Here is a 21,706-nt window from a genome sequence, read left to right as displayed (position 1 = left end):
ATTATGTGCGAGATGTGTGTTGAAGCAACCCTTTTTGTGAGAAGAGCTCACAGCGGTTCTTATTTGTATTACTATTAGTGTAGGCTTATATAGAGAAAACATGAAAAAAAATTCAAGAGACAGGTTACGTTAGAGATAAATAGAACAGATCAGTGAAATTACAGCCTGCAAGCCGTCAGCATCACTTTTCTCAGGAGCGGGGTCCTTCTGCGGGCAGAGCTGACCGAGCCCTGTGGCATGATATAGCACCAGTGTATCAGACTGTAACGTAAGAGAGGGATTGCTTTACAATTGGACCATTAGCACACGCTCTTCATCTCTAAGCCATCCAGTATGTGATCCATAGAAACTGATTTCCTCATAACTCATGTGTTACATGCATGACTCATATACGTGTGCACAAAATGACTTAGACACACAAGTTAGAACTCTCGTCCTAGCTCAGGCTGCCACAGCAAGACGCCACGGACAGGGCAGTGCAGCCAGCATGTCCCAGAGCCAGGTGCCGGGGTGCCTCCTGGGGAAACCTTTCTCCCCGCTTGAAGACCGCTGTGTCCTCTGTGCGCCCTTCGGGGGAGGGCGGGAAGCCAGATGCCTGGCATCTTTTCCTTTCTAGTAAGGACACCAAATCAAATCGGGGCTGACCTCATTACCTCATTTTACCTTAATTCCCTCTGCAGAGGCTGGATCTCCAAAGCGAGTCACAAGGAGGGTTAGAGCTTCCACATACGGATTTTAGGGCTTCCCCAACGGTTCAGCAGGTAAAGAATCCACCTGCAACGCAGGAGACATAGGAGATGTGGGTTCAGTCCCTGGGTCAGGAAGATCCCCTGGAGAAGGAAGTGGCACTCCACTCCAGTCTTGCCTGGAGAATCCCCCGAACGGAGGAACCCAGCGGACTACAGTCCATGGAATGGACTCTAGGGGAAGACCATTCAGTTCACAACTGCCCCCAATTTCTTTTATCTCTTGTAGCTTCTTTCCTGAGGTCTTAGATCAGGAGTCCAGACTTCCCATCTGTGGCATGTGTTTACTCCTTTCCCGGGTCTCCTTTAGTCCACACAACACCTTAAAAACCCATGAACCAGTATTTAAGCATTGAGAGAAACTTTTCTGACCTCAGAAACTGTTTGACAAGTTGCCACCTCCCCCGGAGGAGCGGTCTCCCTCGCTGAGCACCTCCTCCTGAGGCAGAGTCTCGGGTCTTCCCGGGGAGCACACTGCTCTTTGGGGAAAACGTTCCTGTGGAATGTGGAATGACTGCAGGTTTAAAGCTGTGAGATGGGCAGCTGTTTCAGGGTGGGAGAGAAGTCTCTTCATTCTTGAGGAACTCGGGTGTTTGTGTTGACAGACCCCCTGTTTGGAGAGAAATGTTTCTGAATCTCCCACCACTGCTCTGGGGGCACCTGAGCTTTGACCCGTGGGCAGTTTCTGTGATGATGGGGGTCCTCTCTACTTGAGCCGTGCAGTGTGGTGGCCAGTACCCACAGGGCACTGTTGAGTACTCGAAATGTGACTAGAGTGTTTGAGCAGGTGGCTTTTTAACTTTACTATTTTAATTTTAGTGACTGCATGTGTCCAGGGAGTACAGTAGACAGAACAGTCCTGTGAGAACACATAACACTCTGTGTACAAAAGGACTCCCGTTGAAGCCACCTGCGCACCGCCTTTGGTCTCTATGTGCTCCTAGAATTGTGTAGAGGTGGCGAGGGCTTGTTGTGACCAGTGACACTCCGGCTCCAGCCCCCTTGTTGGTGGGAGCAGATGCACACCTGGGTTCATGCGCCAAAGGTCTGCAGCCACGGAGCGGCTTCCCCTGGGCAGGCTTCTGTTGGCAAAGACGGGTAGTCAGTCACTCCTCTGGGGCAGCTGCACTGTGCACCTCCAGGGTCTATAATAATCTGTGTTAACGGCACCCCAAAGAAGTGGTCAGCTCATGGCCAGTGTGGGGTACTTGGTAAGTGACTGATGACCTCATTACAGTTCCTTACAGAATATCTCATATGCCAAGGCTTGTGCTAGACGTTGGATAGTCAGGGGAGCCAAGGGTGAGAAGGTCATCTAATTAAATAGGTGATGAAAAGAAGCATGTGAGCCGTAATAGAGAGAAGCCCAGGTCACTATGGAAACCCCAAGGTGGACATCCAGCCTCATCTGGAGGACCCTGGGAAGGTGGTCCCTGAGGGACTGATGCTGACTGAGACCAAGGGTTGAGTAGGAGTTCACTGGCTCAAGAGCTGGGGAGGAGGCTGCCCTGATTAGGGCACAGCAGTGCCTGGGGTCAACAGACCCCACTCTGTTCACGGCTGGAACATACAAACTTCCGGGATGAGAAGCAGACTGTCTGAGCAGAGGCCCAGAGAGGCCTGTTCAGGAAATGTAAACAGCCTTAAAAAATCCAGAAGATTCCACATGGACACTGAAGAGCTGGTGGCCCTGGACCCACATACCCTCAAGACAGCGGGGAGCCAGAGTGGCTGCCACCTGAGTCTCATGGGCAGTCCTGGCGGTCCCGGACAGCTGCCCTGACAAGGATGCCAGCCAGGCGCCAGTTACTGTCCTTCTCATAGCGGGATGTCTTCTGCAGTGCCCGATCTCTATCAGAAAGAGGTGAGCGGAAGTCAGGCAGAGAAGCTGGGAGCATCTCACAGTGCTCGGCGGAGTCATCCCTGCTGCCTGGCTGCTTGGTGCCCTCTGCTCTCCATTAACTGATGGGGTTCACCTCCATCCAGGGGCTCAGTTACTCCGGGGCCCCAGAGATGGATGGGTTTCCAGGAACCAGTTTCTACCCCGCGTTCACGCATGGACTGTCTCCCGGACTGATCTGCCCAAGGAATTGTCTGCAGCAAAGGAGCAGGGCGTCCCCTCCCTTTCTCAACTGCTGTTCTCCCACCACACAAGGGAAGAGGCTTCGTCCCACCAAAGGCTAGTCTTTCTTCCTTGCATTGCTCTGGACTGTCAAGCCCTCCACTTGTCAGACGAAGGATAATTTCAAACACTGGGGTCAGTGCTGAGAAAGCAGATGCCCTTAATAACTGGGTAAGAGATCCTCTTGCAAGCTGGATGGCTTACAGTTCTTAGCTTTCAACAAAATGGAAGGAGGACCTAGTCAAGTTGTCAGCCAATAGATCATGAAAAATAATGTTTGGTGATAAATTACTGTGTGACTTTGGGCATAGCCATCAGAATAATGTCAAAGAAGTGACTGACATTGTTACAATGAAACTTCCATTCTCATCTACTTATTTATGAAAATAAGTTTTCTTGGTGCATACATTTATAAAAACAAAAAATAGGAATAAAATTGATGCTGAATGCTTTCTCATTTTAGCTGGAAGTAATATTCATCCATGAATACATGAACTAATTAAAAAGAGAACAGTCTCATTCATCTCATTAAGAGATGCATTACCAGTAGAATTTTACTTTTTATATTCAGTATTTTTCAAAATTTGTAATGATATATGTTGGTTTGATTTATTAAATATTAATAATAATTATAATGGATAACCAACCTAGAAATTTTTTTAACATATAGAGTTTTAGAATTAGAGGAATTTGAAAAAAATGAAATATCTCTCCTTTCTTATGTAGAGAAGTGTGATGCAATGATAAAAGACTTTCAAACATAAAACATACTACAATGAATAGAATTCTGTCATGGAAAAAAAAAGAATTCTGTCATGGATTGAAGGAGAAAAAAGAATGACATAAAATTTCTAGACATTAAAAGGAGATTTTTAAATGAATGAAGGCTGGCATCATTTCACAAAGGAATCTAGGTCCCTTTTAGGTGCCTGGGAAAGAGTGATCTGAAGGTTTATTTAAAATACACTAGAAACATTTAATTGTTGTTCAGTCGATTAGTCATGTCCGACTCTTGGCGACCCCATGGACTGCAGCACGCCAGGCTTCCCTGTCATTCACCATCTCCTGGATTCAATGTAACCGTTTAAAATGTAAGCTTAAAAGATGTGAAAGGGATACAGGGGATATAGTTTCTCAAAATTCTCTTATGGTTGATATGGGCATAAATATGTGAAGCCCACGTTCAGTGAAAGTGGTAGTGAGAGGCCTGTGCTTAATTTGGAAATGAAAGTTGAAACAGGGAAAGAGGTGGGGCAGGGGGTGTGGAGCTGAGGACCGCTGACTGCCCTCCTGAAGGGCCCGGACAGTGGAAACGGGAGGTCCACTGACAAAGGAGAAGTCAGAGGAAACTCAGAAGTGCTGGGCCAGTGTATTTAATAATATCATAGGGAAAGCGACAGAATGGAACAAAAGTATCGTTAAGTATATGACTCTGTCCTTAACCCTGGACACCCAAGAAAGTTATTGGGCTGGTTCAGGACCCTTTTTAAGCGCCCAGGTGATGTTACTATGTAGCCATCCCTGAAAATTAACAGACCAAACCCAAAGTATGGTCCTTGGACCATAATTATCATATCGTCTTGGGAGCTTGTTATAAATGCAAAATTCTGAGCTCCATCTTAACGGCTGCTTTATCAAATTCTGCATCTTAACAGGATATTTAGGCGATTCCTATTCTAAACAGTAAAGTTTGAGAAAGCCACGATTTCTAACACATTCCCAGGTGATGCTGCTGGTTGAACAGCCGAGTTCTCGAGTGGTGCTGTGCAGAGGTTCTAGAGCAAAGCTGCTCAAAGTATGTCCGGGGGCCACAAGTGTCAGCATTACCTGGATCCTTGCTAGACACGCAGATTCTCAGAGTCTCACCCCAACCTGGTGACCAGCACCTCTGGGGCCACAGCCAGAAACCTGTGGCTCGGCCGGCTCTCCAGATTCTGATAGTAGAACTTGAGAAGGACTGCTCTAGACAGAACCCACATGGACCTGGACCGCTCTGAGCCTCCAGTTAGTTCAGGGAGATGGCTCAGAATTCAAGACCAGAAAGGACAGCTTAGTGAGAGACTTGCTGCCGAAACTGTCATCCCAAGCTTCACTCGTCCCCAAGCCTGTGGCCACCCATTCTGCTGTGGGCCGTGATGCATAACAAGTGGGGAAAGTCACCTAGACACTTTGAGGAAGGTCTCAATCACCTCCCGCGCCCAGACCAGCAGCCCAGTCCAGCTGACATGCCGGCCGAGGGCGAGGAAGACCCCCTTCCTTCCTCACTCTGCGTCCCTGGAATCGACTCCCTGACAGCCTGACAACAAGGCATCCAAGTCTGCATGGCAAAGAGAGCGTGGTGTCAGCACACGTGCGGCCTGGAAAGGGCTGCGCACGTGCGGCCAGGAAACGGCCGCGGCATTTGTGGAGGCTCAGGAGAGCAGGCGGCAGCAAGGAGAGGAGGGGCCCGCCCGCGCTCCCTGGGGCGGGGCGCCCCGAGCGCCCACAGAAGCCCCTCCCCAGTCACTGTGCAGGCGGAAGCCCCGGCCCAGCCAGCACACGCCTGTGGGACTCTATCATGGAGGGGCTTGTGCCGACCTGCGCCTCCCTGGGCTCTCGACTTCCAGGCGTGGGGCCTGGTGCCAACCCAGACGGGAGGACAGACTCATTCTCCTTGACTCTGTTGACTTCAGGATTCTGCAGAGCGTGGGCTCACCTTCCTTTGTCTTCTGGACCAAGTTGAATACCCTGGCTTCAAATTGTCTTCTCTTTGACTACAGATGGCATATGATTTATTAACTTTGTCTCTAGCAGTTTTTAAAAAGGAACTTTTATTATGGAAAAGAAATTGTTAAAATTTTATCACCTGCAAAATAGAACTTGGCTCTTTCTTCTCCAAATTAACTAAAATTGATGATATTCCTTCATTAGTTTTCATTCATTTTTTAGCACATCTGATTTTTTTTAATTCATAATGCTTTTGATGAAAATTAATTAGTTTCTTTTAGAACTGAAACAATATTATCATAGGCACTCAAACATTGTTATACAAAAAGGCCTTTATTATAAAGCCTGGCCTCCACTCCAAAGGTTTGAGTCTATTTTGTAGAGAACCCAGCTCACCATGAAACTTCAGAGGCTTTCTGGTTTTTCACTGCTGAGGATTTGGGCCTCAGTCTTTCCATCTGTAAAATGAGGAGTCTGAACCCTGTGAAGTCTAAACTTCTGTTTTACGAGCCCAACAAAACTAAATAAACTTTTATAGATTAGATGTGGGAAGAATATATACAAAGGCTTCTGTGACTATTATGCTGATTAAACATTTTCTCAGCCCTGTAAAGAATACCAATCAAAAGCTGACTGGTGCAGCTCTAGGATTTTCCCTAGGGGGGATCCTCAAACAGGGCCAGGGGATGGGAGGAGGGCAGTGGACTCCATCAGGGGTCAGGTCCTAGACTGCAGGGACTGGGACTTGCCGACCTGGCTCTCAGGGGACACTGAAGCTTGGCATCTGCACCTTCGCTGATCTTCTTCCCCAGATAAACGGCTTCCTGCAACTTAACTCTCTTTTGCAACATAACACTGTGAAACCAAACGTCAGCAAACCCAGGGGAAAATCCATGCTTTCAACTATAATTTCAACAGCGAAGAAATTGGAGAGAACCACCTCGGAAAACCCCTTAATGCCAACAGCAGCTCCCAGCATAAGTCCCAGCCACGGAACATCGCTGTCCTGACAGCCTCAGAGACAGAAGTCAAACCTGTTTTCCTACCGTGCTTCTGATTTGGTCTGAGTGAACAAGAGCCTTAATTCTGATAATATGTGCAATTATGTGTTCAAAAATCCATTAGGAGCAAAACCTCCTGAATGAATCCAATCATTACTTAACAGATTAGTGTGCATTTCTCCCGCCCCGCCCCCACCAAGAGAAGGGCTTTTCACATAATACTTGGTCACATAATGTGTGTCTCAGCAGAACATCCGTGATCACACAAGACACAGAGAAGGAACTGGGCTCCACGGCCCAGCCCAGGGAGGCCGCCTGCTGCCGGGCAGCATCAGGGAGGAGGTCTGAGAGCCGGGGCTGGGCGAGAGTGGGGACCCAGCAGGTTCTCATGGACAGAGGGTTCTGAACAGGGAGGTGAAGCCGCTTAAGCCAGCTGGTGAAAGAGAATAAAAACATCATCTGGGTCTGTCGGTGGTCGGCCAGACCCGTGGAAAGAACAGAGGGACGTGTGGGCCATGGAGCTCATCAGATGGCCTGCAGTTGGCTTGTGCTGAAAAGAGGTCCTGCTGCTGCTGCTACTAAGTCGCTTCAGTTGTGTCCAACTCTGTGCGACCCCAGAGATGGCAGCCCACCAGGCTCCCCCATCCTGGGATTCTCCAGGCAAGAACACTGGAGTGGGTTGCCATTTCCTTCTCCAACGCATGAAAGTGAAAACTGAAAGTGAAGTCGCTGAGTCGTGTCTGACTCTTAGCAACCCCATGGACTGCAGCCTACCAGGCTCCTCCATCCATGGGATTTTCCAGGCAAGAGTACTGGAGTGGGGTGCCATTGCCTTCTCTGAAAAGAGGTCCTAGACCTGCCCTAAGGGTAAGCAGGTCTTGACTCAGAGTCCCCAGGCAGTAGGTCTTCCTTCAGCATTTACATGGGATTCTCTCTGTGCACAGTTTTTTCTAATTTTTTTTTTCAAGTGCAGACTAGTCAATCAAAAAGAAGCTCCATTTGCAGTGAATATTTATTTAACACTGAACAGGTCACTTGCTATATGAGCCCCCCAAATAATAAAAGTAAAACATCTGAGTGAATAGGGAAAATTACTGGCTACGTTTAGGAAGTGACTGGATCCTCAGTATGAACAGGCTGAAAGTGTGGTTTCTGGAATAAGTTTAGTGGAAATGGTATTTTATTGGAGCTGCTCCCCTACACACAACTTTACAGAAATCCAATTTAATAATTTTAGACCATATTCCCAATTACTTGAAGAAGGTTGGGTTTGCATGTCTTGATAACGCGTATATATTTCTGTTTGAAGTAAATGAGAGGAGCTTGCACATAGCAGGAGGAAAAAGAGCCCAGAAGTTTTATTAACAGTAAGTTTAGGTTGCTGATAAACGACACACTCCCTTATTCCATGAGCTGAGTGATAAGAAGGCTCACAGGGGACACACAGGCAGTCACATGTGTGTGCATGCCCCCCCCCACACTTAGGCACGCACGGGAAACAGAATACGCAGGGACACAGCCCTTGGGGGTGTGCCGTTAATACACTGTTTAAAGGGATCTTGGTAAAGATTTCCTATAAAATATGTTTATTGCATAAAGTGAGTAGAGTATTAGGTGTGAATTCTAAATGTGCTCAGGGAATTCTACCCTCTGATTTTAAAAAGAGAAGGACGTTTGCCTGAGGAACTTGATTACCTCCTGATAGGCCATTTTGGAAAATATATGCCGTGTTCATCTCGGACCACTGTCAGTGTTTCCACACAAACGACTCTCCCTCCCCAGCCGCCCTTGCTCCTCACTCTCTCAGCACACTGCTGCCCCTGAGGAAGAGGCGCCAGCTGACCCCTCTATATATTCCCTCCAAGTCGGTGTGTACCGCCTGGCTCTTAACTTGCTTCCCTCCTGTTTCCCAGGGGTCTTCCTGTTTCTGCTCACCCCTGAAACACCCCCACTTCCTGGAGCTGCTCTTCTGGGAGGCCTGGCCCTGTTTTCTCCTGCCCCCTGCAAACTTCTCATGTGTCCTGTCTCCCTCTTGCCACCACCAGGCTCCCATCGGCTCGCCTGGACTCTGCACAGGCTTGTGCTCCTCTTCCTACTGAAAGAACTGTACAAAGCTTGGTACCTCCTTGCATATTTCTTAAAGATATTAACATTTTTATTAAGCATAAACATTTTCAAGTAATATCTGTTATTGACTTAATTGACTGTGGTCTCCCCAGGTGGCTCAGTGGTAAAGAATCCACCTGCCAATGCAGGAGCCTCAGGAAACCAGGTTTTGATCCCTGGATCAGGAAGATTCCCCTGGAGAAAGAAATGGCAACCCACTCTTGTCTGGAGAATCCCAGGGACAGGGGAGCCTGGTGGGCTACAGTCCATGGGGTCACAAAGAATCAGATAGGACTGAACGACAAGCACGTATGCATGTCTTAAATGATTATCATATGCCATTTTTAATATTAATAAAAACAGGACATCTTTTTTAATTTCTAAAAAGTGTCTGAGTTCTTAACCAAATCTGAGGGGCTAACTGAAAAAAAAAAAAATCCCATATGTGCATGATTATAATTCAAAATTATACAATACATGTTGGAATTTTTACTTGTTAGAGTGAAAATTATCATTTTATTAAAATGCATTTAAAGCTTGTTAAAAGCAGACAAAGATACTATCTAGCACGAATAATAAGCTTTTAGGAGACAATGTCTCTCTTGAAGACATGATATCGTCTTTTTAATTGAATTATTTGGTGATATTAACATTTTAATGAAGGAATTATCCTATTTTATATTACTTAAGAAATTGATATGTAATTTTGGCTTCACGTTAATAATGTTATAAGTATTTAGCATATTTTAAATCTGAGCTAAAACTAATTTATATCTCATATTTGCATGAAGATAGAAGCATAATGTGCTTGCATTATGTGTGTGTTTCTTGCTTTGTCACCGGCATTCGCTTTAGTGGAGCTATAGTTTGAAAATACTAATCCCCAAGAGAATAATAATTTAGATAAGTGATATCTTTTGATGTTAGAACTTGCCAATCATACAGGTGTTGTGAGGATGCTGTTCATTAAGCACAGCCTGCTGGCATTAGGTATCTTGGCATGTGTGGTTTACGGGAAAGTCTGAGAAAAGCTTCCTTACAGGCGGCCACTGTGAGCACAGCAGAGTTGCCCTTTGGAAAATACTGGACCTGGATGCAAAATGGCTAAATGGCTCCTCTCGCCCCATGGAGGAAGAGAGATGGATTTAAAGAGTGGCTGCTAAAGAGTGAGGCCTACAAATGAAAGGGTGCATTCTGAAATCCCTGACAGATTGTGACAAATGAGAGAACACGTTCCTAACAGGAAGTACGTGTTTGAAGTATATTTTTAACTGTTTAATGGTCCCGGTGCATTGAGAGGTTGCTTGTGGAGTGGAAGGTGAGTTAATCTGAGTGAACGAAAAGAGAAGGAAGTGTTGGATGGGAAGCCGGCCTTTTTGTGGACCATCGCGTTAGAGGACAGGCCCCGCTGCTGCCCTCCAGGCCCTCACGTTCATGGTTAACTGTGTTCAGGGGTGTGGGTCGACTCTTGTTTTTCTCTTGGGATCGTTATTACATCATTTTGAAATTTTGATGACGAAAGTGGTTCTAGCTAGTGTCCTCTGTCTAGCAGACCAGAGGGCTGGATGTAGAAAGTCTCTGAAGGACAGCTCATGTGTTTGGAAGATGCATTCGGAAGACGTGGTCACCATGCCGTCATCAGCCGTCGCAACTTGAAACACATCCATTTTAAGAGTCTGGCAAAATGGGTGAGAGGTGCTATTTGTTTAAAAATCTGTTTGTTGAAATTTACTTTAAAACATGCTATTTAAGGAAAGTAAAACCTGTTTCCTTAATCTTTAAATACCACGTCCCTCTGCCATTGCAGTCGCCTACCCCAGGGATCAGGCCTTAGGAACGCAGGCTGTTGCCTCGTGGTCCGCCGACAGGTTCTGTCTCCCTCCCAGCAGCGTGGACGGGACGTGTCTGCCATTTGGGTGATGCCCAGTGTGTGTGTTGACTTTGCTGTTTGGAAAGATGGGAAGAAATCTCTTGTTCAGACTAAACTTGGAAGCAGTTTGCAGCCCTGAGTGTAGATTCTGGAGTGTGCTCGTTTGTTTGACAATCCTGGGTGGCGTTTACACAGCATCAGCTGTCGGGGATATAGCGATAAACATGACTGTCTTTTAGGCCCTCCCAGTCTAGTCTGTCTTATGTTTTACGGTCCTTAGGGGTTTTTTTAATCAAATGAATTTAAATATTGAAAACTATGCAAGGAAATTTTTGTAATCAGATTTTGAATATGTGCATGTGTTTTTTTTTTTAAATAAAGCTTAACAAATTTCTTAATTTGAGAATATGGAATAGGGATTATAACTCCAAGGAATAAAGTACTTGAGGATGATACAGTAAATCTCACTTTCCTAGAAAACTTGTTGGGGCCAAATATGATCCATGAAATGCTAGAGGAGCAGGGGTTCAGGTCTTTGCTCCATCGCTCCCTCGTCTCGTGACTCCCCGTGGGAAGGGTGCCTTCAGACCCTCGCTAAGCTAGAGGAAAGGGGAGAAGGCGCTCCCTGGGGTGACCCAGATGAGCACCAGGGCCCACAGGAGACCCACGCATCCTCTCCCCACAGTGAATGGATGCAGCCTGTACTCAAGCGTGAATCAGCCCAAGAGATGCCTCGTCTGTGCGAGGTACACAAACACACCTTCCAGAGTGTTTGTGCAAATTAAGTCAGATGATATAAAAAGAGCTCTTCGAAAACGGCAGACACGCAGCAAATGTTCATTATTTCCCCTATTTCCTTACCCACATTCTCAGTACGTGCTTATCGCCATTATCTGTTATTAGCCACTGAAGATGATCTGATTCTTATAGAGAACATAGCAACCATACTCCCTAGTGCTGACAAGGTCTTTCAGTGGGCATGGAATGTAAATTTAAGAAATATCTGCTCATGATATCTTAAAAAGTCGCAATTATACTCAAGAACCTATATTTATCAGAAAACATAAAAGCGACAGTGCAGATTTATTCTACAGTATTTTCTACTGGAAATAGAAGAAGAATATTTGAGGGGTTTCAGTTCAAATGGGGGATGAAGATTCTTCATAGCCTCTTCCTCTTTCTCCAAATGGTAGAAACAGGAACAAAGATGGAGAGATGACAGATAGATAATAAATGAATGAATGACAGATGATAGATAATAGGTTGTTGTTGTTCAGTCACTCAGCTGAGTTTGACTCTTTGCAGCCCCATGGACTGCATGCAGCACGCCAGGCTCACCTGTCCTTCACCATCTCCTGGAGTTTGCTCAACTCATGTGCATTGAGTCTGTGATGCCATCTGAGCATGCCATCCTCTGTTGCCCCCTTCTCCTCCTGCCCTCAGTCTTTCCCAGCATCAGGGTCTTTTCCAAAGACTCAGCTAGATAACACAGAAAAAAAGGAAAGGGGATATATTATGAAGAATTCCTGAAGAAAGAGAGCAAACAAGAGTGCATGGGAAGGAAGCTTGGAGACGGTGGGAGCAGCACCAGAGGTGGGAGCCGCCGAGAGCATGGTGGCACGGAGATGCAGACGGGGGGGCTGACGGCTCTGCAGCAGTGTTCCCCAGACCCGCGGACGTATCACTGCCCCCCCGCTGCTGTGGCCACAGATGTGTTTCCCCACAGACGAGAGCTCTGAGTACTGAGATTTGTGTGTGAGAGAGACAGGCCAGTCCTCTAGTTCTAAAGCCAGGAGGAGAGGTTAGAACTCACTCCCAGAAGGCTACCTGGATAAGCACGCTGGTCAGCAGCACCGTGACCCCCTTCTCACTTTAGCGAGATTCTCCCGTGAAGTCTCAAAAGCAAAGATGAACACACCACCAGGGGATACTCGACAGCCAGGAAACACCGTGGAGGAGAGATGACACCAAACTCAACAAAGGGTATTTATTCAAGGAAACATTGAGAAGAGCAAGTCAAATAGAAGATGCATGCTTTACTTTAGGAAACATGTAAGAAAATGTTCATCAACAAAAAACTAGAGAGCCTGGAATTTCCCCTGGGGTCTCAAAGCATATCATAAAGATGAAGTAATAGATTGTGGATACTGGAGCAGGAAGGAGCAAATGTACTGTGTTTGGTTATCCAGTGTGAAAGCTACCTCCAACATTTACTTGCTAAATGCAATCATTTCCCCCTCCCTGCCTCTTCTCGTGATTCTGTGGGTCATGAAGCAGGAGCATGAAGCCAGAGGATTATCTCCCGCCCACCCGTGGTCAGCTGGGCGCTGGGTTAGGAGTCTCCTTCCAGGCTGGCTTGTTCTCACGGTGTCTCGTTCTCAGGACCTTTACTTCCGGTGTCCTCAGGGTGGTCGCGCTCTTAGGATGAGAGAGCCGCTCATCAGTCGGGTTCCTTTGGATTTCAGGGAGCAGAGGAGCTCAACTCCTACCGGTTTTTAACAACTCGGTGGCCTCAGGTGTGCAGCCGGAGGGCAGGGCAGCGCCTGCAGAGGCCTGTGGCACCGCCAGAGCCTGGCTCCTCCCACCTTTCTCTTTTGTGTTTCTTTGTTTAAGTAGAATCCACGCATTGCTTCCTTTGATGTCTCAGTAAAACCGGAGCTGCGTCTCCAGTACGTCGTTTCTCCCCTGCTTGCAGGGGTTGGTGATCCCACATGGGCGTTTCTGGGTCTGGGGAGGTTTGTGTGCGTCAAGCTGAAGAGTTTTAGTTGGTCCCCTGCTGCTTGGTTGCCTCCAAAAAGAAATGGAATGAGTAATTTGAACACAAATGGGAGAAAGCAAGACTCATTTCCATCCCAAGCAGAACTTGAATGTCTCCACCAGAAGGGCTGTCTGTTAACTTGGTGCTCGTTCAAAACCTTATTTGGGGCTAACACTTCTTTATAAGATGGCTTCGTGTGCCTGGAGTAATTCACAGAGATTGATTTGTAAAACATTCTGAATCAATTAAGGCTTTAATCAGCAAAGAAGCAAACTTCACATGGTTTGTGGACTAATTTTACCATCTCCCATCAAAGTGAACCTAAGCTGAAAAAAGAAAACAATTACAAAGATGCAATTATCTGTCCTGATTGCCGAATTAGGAGAGTTTGTGTTTATCCGTCCCCACGTAAAGGTGGATACCGTCTGCAGAGAACGGTCCCAGCAGCTGTCGGGGTGACAGGCACCCCTCCTCGCAGGTCCTCAGGGACTGAGGTTGACTTGGAGCCAGAAGACTCCAGCCGTCAGCTTTGAGTGACCCGGCGCAACATAGAGGCTCCTGGGTACTGTTTTGTATAAATGTTTTTGAGAGCAAGTTTCCAAAAGCTCCTTGCCAACAGCAAGGAGTTCTTAGGAACCCCTTGAATCTACATCTCATTTGAATTACTACATCTGCAGATCCATCTACTTATGCAATGATTAGGAAATTGGTTTCCTTTATTTAGACCAGAGCTCAGCTGTGGCTTCACGTTGGAATCACAAGGGGAACTTCGGAAAGTCCCAGAACCCACCCAGGCCTATTCCACCAGAACGTCGGGGGCGGGGGAGCCAGGCATGGGCACTTTTCGAAGTTCCTCAGGTAATTCCGGGCTGCAGCCAGGATCGAAAACCCCTGACTGAGACAGCGCTTCCAGGATAGCACAATCCCAGTCTGTGTTGCTATCACATGGTGGCTGTGTCGTTCTAAACTAGAATAATTTTTGACATTTTATTCTTCTCAGTAAAGGGTGTGTGGCTTTCCAGGTGGCTCAGCAGTTAAAGAACCCACCTTCGAGTTCAGGAGATGCAAGAGCAGGGATTTGACCCCTGGGTTGGGAAGATCCCCTGGAGGAGGGCATGGCAACCCATTCCCGTGTTCTTGCCTGGGAAATCCCCTGGACAGAGGAGCCTGACAGGCTCCAGTTCATGGGGTCACAGAGTCAGACATGACTGACTGAATGCAGCAACACACAACGACACAAAGGGTGTGTGTTAAATATAGAATTAAAGGTAATTTTTGTGACCTTATCAGACCTTCCCTCCCATATTTACAAATCAGAAAGACCCCTTCCTCAGACACTTTCTAATTTCAGGTTTGGAAAATGTGGTCACCTGAACTATATGTTATGCAAATCTTAGATAACCCGTGAGTTTCATTCAGTTTTGTCCTTGTATTTATCAGAAAGGTCATCCTTTTTCTGACAGAACTAGGATTTGAGATCCTGGTGGCTCTCTCCTTGAGGGCGTCTGGTCTCAGCCCCGTATCTGCCAGGGCCCCTCAGAGGGAGGGCAGGGAAGTGCTGGTGAGAACACCCAGCCTGTGCGCGTCATCCTCAGCCACTCCTCCACCTCTGTCTCGGACTGGAGAGCTCTCCTCGGCTGTGACCAGAACACCCAGGAGGAGACCCTGTCACTCCCGTTGGTCCGCGGGGTGCTGGCCTCACACATCATCTTGCCACTCATCACACAGCTTCCTCCGAGAGAAGTTCTGGTAGAAACTTTTCTCAAGGTTTCCATCAGTGTCTCCACACCCCATTGCCAAATGGGTCCTTTTGTTAAAAAAAAAAAAAAAAGATTGTGATAAAATATGTATAATATAAAATTCGCCATTTTAAGCGGTTCTGAATGACACTGGGTACTTTCCCACTGGGGCACAACCATCACCGCAATCCGCTCCTGGAATTTCTTCATCTTCCCAAACTCAAAGTTTTTCCCTCGACACAGTACTCATTATTCCCTGCACTCATTAATTCTGTGCTCCTTGCTGCCTGTCTGGATTGGGCTCCTCCTCCTCTACCTGGGATAATGCCTCTGCCCTTCGTGTTAGACGTCTTCTGTTCAGTACAATGTTTGCAAGGTTCACCCAGGCTGCAGCAGGCGTCAGAATTTCCTTCATTTTTAAGACTGATTAACACTCCTGTGTGTGGATGAGCCACATTTTGTTTACCCATTCATCCATCAGTGGACACTGGGGTGGTTTGACTTTTCGGCTACTGTGACTAATGCTGCCCTGAACATGGATGTGCAAGTATCTGTTCAAGTCTCTGCTTTCAATCCTTTTGGTCACATGCCCAGAAATGGACTTGCTGGATTGTATGGTAACCCTGTTTGACTTTTCAAGGAACTGCCGTATCGTCTTCCACAGCGGCTGCACCATTTACAAGCTGAGCACACCTTGTCTGTATTTCCCCCACGTCACCGTTTAGCTAAGTCCCATCTCTGCCCAGTGAGGGAAGGAATGCACAGCAGAGGGAGAGAGAAAAACAGATCAGGAGTGAACATCTCTCTGCGAAGAAGCCTTTTCCTCAGAATTATCCCCCCGAATGTAGCAGTCTCCTTTGCTCCTACTTGAACTTCACCTCTGGCTGCCAGCCTTCTGGGGTCACTAGCTTTGTCCACACTTTTCATACATTTATTCAGCTTCCCACCACTCAAACCTCTTTCCCTAGATATCATACAGGAGTACAAAGCATACCCTAGCCTTGGAGTTGGGGAGTGAAGCGTGTCCAAGGAGATGAGACTTACAGGAAGCCATGCTGGAGCCACTGTGAAGGGGGCAGGAGAGAGGGGAAGAAGGAGAGGGTGGAAATGGGGGTTTGGCTGGACAGAGCCTCCTGACAAAGGGACGTGGAATTAGTCTTGAAGGAGTGAGTCTGACAGAGAGACTGGGGAGAGCAGTCCTTCCTTCTCCCTTTGAAGGGATGTTGGAAGGAAATAGTAATAAGAGCACGGGTTCAGAAATTTTTTTGACATATGACCTGCCATTTACCAAAATATCTGTCTGCATGAAGAAAGGATGGACAGCCCTCAGCAGGCAGCCAGTGGCCTCAGTTCTTGACACTCTGGTTTTGTGGGCTTCCTTCTGTGTAACGCACATGCAGCCCAAGGCCCTACCACTAGCATCTCTCCAGAAGTTATTTTGCGGGTCACGGGGAAAGGAAGCCTTTGTAGAAGTGAGTAAGTTTTAAATATGCACTTGAAAAAGAAAGAGAGCAGCAGTAAACACGGCAATACACACATACGCCTGAGAGGGCTTCGATACCTGCTTGCAAGGAAAGGGGGCCACCGTAAAGGATCAGAAGGCGAAAAGAAGAGAGCATCAAGGCTGTGTTGTGTTAGTTCAGCTAGATCCAAGTATCACACAGTGTCCTTCCAAATACCAGGAGGCTCATTTCCCTCATCACGTACAACCACATCAGAACCTCTCTCACGTCTCAAACTGCTTTGAAAGGCTGATTCATTCACATATTCATTAATTCAGCAAATATCGATTGGGTGTCTCTCTGCCTAGACCTGTTCCAGGCTCTGGAAGTCTGATGGTGACCCTGCTCTGATGAGACCTGTTCTGTGGGAAGACAGACAGCAGACAAGTCAACAGGCGCCTCACTGCAGCCTTTGCAGAGGGGACGAGTGCTTGGAATGGTGAAAGAGGCAGGCAGCAAGCACAGAGGCCCCAGGAAGGAAGGGGACTCTGAGGTTCAGGGGGAGGATCCAGAGCAGCGAAGCCTCCGTCGCTGCCTCGGGGGAGCGGAGGGGCAGATGCTGAGCGCCGGGGACCAGCAGAGTGCACACACTCACACAGCGAGCTTTATGGATGCCCCCACCTCCCACTCAGAGTCCATGGGCCACAGATTAGTGCAGGAGAGAGACTGAGCTTTGATTTGGGGGCATACAGAAACTGCGATGTTAGAATGGGGAAGCGTTCCGTTCCCTGTGAGACAACCACAAGGCGTGTTTGCAGGGTGGTGATGATAGGGAAACAGTGTGAGAGAAAGCAGTCAGGACCCCCATGAAGGACTTGGTTTGCCAGCTGAAGAGTCTGGATTCGACCCCACTGGTCATGAGAGCTGGGTCACCAAGAGGATAAATGGCCTGGAGCCCACAGCACTCAGCTCGCTGGCCAGCGTGGCGGCAAGGCCGTGGGACCCTGACGGACTCAGGCTGCAGGATGCAGTCATTGCCTTCTTCCTCTGCCCTTCTGGCAAATTAACAAGGCACCGCGGGAGACTGCGGACGTGGCCACTGTGGGCGGGTGTTCATTCCTGGCACTGATGGACACCTATTTCTCCAAGTGATGACTCAAGAACTAAGAGAAATTAAGGTCCAGCCAAACACAGAAAAAGCATGTTTGGTGATTTTATCATGTTGGATTAAGAATTTGTCTTGGTCAATCAATCTGAGGATATGAGTTCAAACTGGCTGAAGAAAAATAAAAAGGCTTTTAACACAGGAGAAAAAAGAAAATGAACTCTTCATTGAAAGTGTATTTTTCCCAAGCACATTAAGAAATTAGAATTTGATTATTTTGGTGGGAAGATATATAGAAGTGTAGGTCCTTTTGATTAAAACATCTTAGAAAAACTTAACATACACGTTTGGATCTCTGGGTTGTTCTCCGGCGTTTAGACAGCAGGCTACTCTAACCGGTTTGGGGGATAACAGCACGTTTCATCTCCTGGCTGTCATCCACTGGCCATGCCTGGTTTTCCGCTGTATGGCATATTCTGTCTTTTGTTTGCTTTTCTTTCACGAAAGAGATAAATGTTTTCTGGCAGCCCATTACTTATCCTTTATATCTTTCTAGAGATGATCAGAGTTCACAGATTACATAAAACCTCTCATAAAAACCCTATTTCATAACTCGAGAGTCATTTTGGCTTGAACGTTTAGCAGAATGTTAATTCTGGCATATTTGGCTGCCACGATGAAGGATTGTGACTATGTGGCTGTGTAAAGTTTAGATGAGTCATAGGTCAGCCTTATAAATTGGAAGGAAATATAATCAAGTAACCTGACAATTACCCACTAGAAATGTTATCGTTTATTGCTTATTAATGAACAATAAACAAAACTGTCACCAGCCATTGATTCTGAAAAAAACACACTGCTCAGTTATTTCAGTGGCAGCCTCATCTGAGCAGGGAGATTTGTCTCAGGGAAGCGCTGTGATTATTAAATACCATCAAGCAGACCCTTGATATAATGAGATTAAAACTGTCTGTACAGGGGAGCTAGACTTTATTAAAAAAGAAAGAGGAAAAGAAAGCCACCTCACCGGAGCCGGCTTTACAGACTGGGTGACATCTGGCTAATAAGTTTGCTCTTTTGGTTGAAAGCACAGTTTGCGTTACTATTAGATGAAATAAAACGCGTGGGCACCTTCGCCGCCAGGTAAGGTGACGTGCTCTGCCACTCTGGTCAAACCAGTTCTCTCCTCAGAGCTCTTCTTCACAAGAATTTCCGATATTTTTATGCTGCATTCTACCATGGTAAATGGGAGGGACTGGGGGCAGGAGGAGAAGGGGACGACAGAGGATGAGATGGCTGGATGGCATCACTGACTCGATGGACATGAGTCTGAGTGAACTCCGGGAGTTGGTGATGAACAGGGAGGCCTGGTGTGCTGCGATTCGTGGGGTCGCAAAGAGTCGGACGTGACTGAGCGACTGAACTGAACTGAACTGAACTGAAGCATGGTAAACAGTCTAGATGGCCCTTCTGTTTTTAAAATTAGTATGGCTGTAAACCCGCCCTCCTGTTTGTTTCCTCAGAAACCAAGGGCACTAGGGTCACATGAAGCGTGGCATATATCTTTTTCTCCGTAACATGAGTTAAATTGTAAACATTTCTGCTGACGTGCACCCATAGGAGGGTGTTGAAGAGCTGCTGTTTATGAAAAAGGAATTTATAGAAAGGCACCCTTTTAGCCTTCAGAGTGAAGTATCTGCCTTGCCTGTTCTTGTTGCCTAATATCCTGAGATGGATAAATGATGTGTACAGTACCACTGCTCTGTATAAGAAAATGTAAATTATTATATTATACATTGCATTGTCGAAAGGCCGTAATACAGAAGGGAGATACGAGGTTGATTGACATTTCTCGTTCAGGAAAAGCAGAGCTACCTCTGGTGATTCTTGTAGGGGATTCTGCTTGGCTGTAGAGCATTGTCAGTTGAAGATTTTCTTCAAAAAAAAAACAACTGGGAACTAACATTGTGCATTTTGGCACAGCTGTGCTTCTCATTTCTCCAAGATTTCCATCAGGGGAGCAAAGCCTGGAGGGAAGTGGGGCGGCCGGAAGTCACAGGCGGCTCTGAGCTTTCAGAAGCCCCATCTCCTCTTCTGGATAACTCCTCCTCCCCCAGCATGCTCAGCACTCCACAGGCCAGGTGCGTTCTCCCTGTCAGTGAGAAAAGGTGGGCACACTGCTTTTGACTCTGACAGGTAAGACTTTGAGACTTCACCTGGAGGAGAACATGGGCTGTCTCCGGCAGTCTCCTGAACACAGGAAGGCCATGCTGCCCAGCGAAACAGTGAAGGGCTCATGTGTGCGGTTGAGGTCAAAAACTAACAAAACGCATCACGTGCAACCTTTAACAAATCATACTTGGATTCCTTTTGTTCCCACGGGGTAGAAAACGAAAATGCTGTTTAAATAATTTTATTTGAAAGAAATGCCATCTGATATTTATCATTCCCTGAGTATTACAACTTAAGTGTCTCGTGGATTTATTTTGGATCATCCGTCTGAGTGTAATATGAAAAGTTCTGGGTAAATGGGGTTCTGTCATTGTGTCATTGAAGTAAAAATGATCAAAATAATAAAGGGCATTTAAAAATGCATTTTTCTTTAATGAAAGCCTTTGTCAGCAACTCAGAAAAGTTTATGTAAACCTGTGTAATGCTTTGCTTTTAAGATTCCATGGAGATATTACAGTCCAGAGGCCGGGGTTTCTGTGTTTTTATATATTAAAATGAACTCTCTCATTCTATAAATTTATTATAATATACCAAGTGGTTGCCACTTCGCATTGTTTTTACGGCTCTGTGCCCCTTTTAAACTAAGGGAAGCTGATCTTATGTGCCAGTTTCCATGGAAAGATGACAGTTACGAGGCATAAAATGCATGCTCCATGAGGGAGTAACTGTTATACCAAACAGACTGGATTTAGAAGGATGCAGTCACTTTTAAATAAATATCTTTGATTCTTGGCTCTTACTGTCATTTAGTGTCAAGGTCACTGCCATTAAGACATTCTCCTTAGACCAGTCGTTCCCTAACCACTTGGGGGAAGTCTCCAGCAGGTACTATTTACCTTTTGTTTTTTTAAAAACAAGAAAGTAAACTTCTAATTTTAAATAATATTAGATTTACAGAAGAATTACAGTTTGTACAGAAAGTTTTGTATACACTTCATCCAGTTTCCCATAACACTAACATTTTATGTAACCATGATACATTTATCAAAGCTGAGAAATTGACATTGGTACAGTGCCATTAACTAATATTTAGATTTTGTTCAGATTTCATGTTTTCCCATTCATGTCTTTTTTTTCTGCCGCAGCGTCTACTTCGGGCTGTCAGGTTGCATGTAGTTGTTATGTCTCCCTCAATCTGTAGTCATTTCTCGCTTTTTCCCTGTTTTTCATGACCTTGAAATTTTGAAAGGATCAGATATTTTGTAGAATTTGATTGGTATTGAATTGCATCTGTACATCAGGCGTGAGAGAATTTGACCTCTTTACAACAGCTGATCTTCCTATCCATGAATATGGTCTACTTCTCCATTCATCCATGTCTTCTTTGACTTCTGTCATCAGTGTTTTATACCTTTTACCAGACAGATCCTGCACAGATTTTGTTAAATTTATACCTAAGTTTTCTTTTCTTTTTTTTTTTTTTTTGTTTTTGGTGCAAGGGTAAATGGTGGTGGGTTCTTTTTCCCACAGATTCCCGTTGTTCATTGCTGGTATACAGGAATATAGTTGACTTTCATATATTAATCATGTACACTGCCATCTTGGGAAACTTACTTATTCCAGGAGCTTTTTCATGAATTCTTTAAGAGTGTCCACATGGACAAGTCATCTCATTTGTAAATAAAGATAGTTTTCTCTCTTTTCGATCTGTATTATGACCTTTTCATACAGGTAGGAAATGAATAGATTGAGGAGAGCTGGTTGAGGAGACATCCCTTCCTTGTTCCTGATCTCAAAAGCCCTTTCACTGCTAAGTGTGATGTTAGCTGTAGGTTTTTATGGATGTCCTATGTTTGGTTAAGAATGTTGTTGTTCAGTCACAGCATCAGGATCTTTTCCGAGAAGTTATTATTGGCTCAGGATTATTTAGCATACCCCT

General features: G+C 46.0%; 1 protein-coding gene and 1 long non-coding RNA gene across 2 annotated transcripts in view; one reads left to right on the top strand and one right to left on the bottom strand.

Annotated features, from left to right (window-relative positions):
* The window catches only part of SDK1 (sidekick cell adhesion molecule 1), a 744,542-nt gene that overhangs the window by 473,026 nt on the left and 249,810 nt on the right, over positions 1–21,706 (top strand). The window lies entirely within an intron of this gene.
* Positions 9,960–13,325, bottom strand: LOC129637544 (uncharacterized). Its single transcript, XR_008707514.1, has 4 exons — positions 12,862–13,325; positions 11,890–12,030; positions 10,497–10,625; positions 9,960–10,357 (listed from the first exon to the last, which is right to left on the bottom strand). It is a non-coding gene; the product is annotated as an uncharacterized LOC129637544 (long non-coding RNA).

The sequence above is a fragment of the Bubalus kerabau genome, chromosome 23, assembly GCF_029407905.1.
Source record: "Bubalus kerabau isolate K-KA32 ecotype Philippines breed swamp buffalo chromosome 23, PCC_UOA_SB_1v2, whole genome shotgun sequence".
NCBI lineage: Eukaryota > Metazoa > Chordata > Mammalia > Artiodactyla > Bovidae > Bubalus > Bubalus kerabau.
Note: the sequence above shows the minus strand (reverse complement) of the source record. Positions and strands in the feature narration are given on the sequence as shown.